Source organism: Olea europaea, chromosome 14 (assembly GCF_002742605.1).
Source record: "Olea europaea var. sylvestris chromosome 14, O_europaea_v1, whole genome shotgun sequence".
Classification (NCBI taxonomy): Eukaryota; Viridiplantae; Streptophyta; class Magnoliopsida; order Lamiales; family Oleaceae; genus Olea; species Olea europaea.
Window position 1 is genome coordinate 888,954 of NC_036250.1, and position 1,268 is coordinate 890,221.

Below are 1,268 nucleotides of genomic sequence, written 5' to 3' on the forward strand. Positions count from 1 at the left end.
GATTATGTTCTCGTTTGGTAGCAATTTTTCACCCCAAAAAATAAATTCTTTTTATCATTATTTCACTATTTGAACCGTCATTTTTTACTTCTTCACTCATAAGTGAGACACATTTTTCTCTCTAAAGGTCAAAATGTAATGACTCGGGTCTCTGTACGCAAGCCGTTAGCTTACGTACTATCCGCTTTGGGTGGGCATTGCGCCCACTTACTCCTCACGGCTTTCTGTTGTGTCTTTCAGGATTCGAATTCATAACCTTTTTCTTAAGTAAGATTTAAGTTGAATTTTGGTACCCATTCTCGGAACCCAAAGCAGACAGTACGTAAATTAGCAGCTTAGGTACAGAGACCCGAGTCGTTACACAAAAAAATCAATTCTCATAATTACTATTGAACATGTATTATGAGTTGTGGGTTGTATGGAATATATGGATAATAAATGAGTTGTAATTGTGGATCCTACAAATTGTGCCGATAAAAAGTATTATTCCAATTATTTTTTCCTAATCTGTTCCACCAATTCTTGCTGTATTAGGGTACGTGATTTTATTCACCTGAAGAAGACCCAAAAGTTGAACGTAGTGGTTATCAATTATTTCTTGATCGACAAAATTCGATTGGGACATTTTTAATTGATAAAAAGTTGTGCATTAGATAGATGGTACGTGTAGGACACATATTGCGTGTAATATTAAACAAAGTTAAATGGTGAAGATTTTAAAGGTTGAACCTCAACTTTGAGGGCCTCACCGTCTGGCTCCTAGAGTTTTGTGAGGAAGGTAAATCGTGAGATGTGCCCCCAACATGTCAGAAAACAAGAGTTATTTGTACACTGCGCCTACAAAGAGTCAAATTCCATATATCAGGAATCGAATCTCCACACTGCGGCTACCAGCTAAGATTTTAACTTTCTTTTAGATGGATAGCATTCATTGCATATTATGTCATTGGGAGGATAGACTCCTTAGATCAAGCATTTTCTTTTTCTCTTATCAAACAAGTGGATTGGTTATACTCATGTTAAGAAAATGCATTTGGCCCTTTTTACTGTAATTCACTACTCTTTGTTTTTATGAGCAGCTCAACGAAAACTGACCTTCACTTTTGGAATTCGATGACAATTCTGAAAAGACAGATGCAAATCTACACTCTATGTTTCCGAAGGAACCAAGTTTTTTTTCCCCCCCTCTTTTTCTTGACAAAAATAAGTGGCATAGTCAGCTCACTATTAGAAGATAGGATAAGAATTCAAGAAAGCAAACAATAATT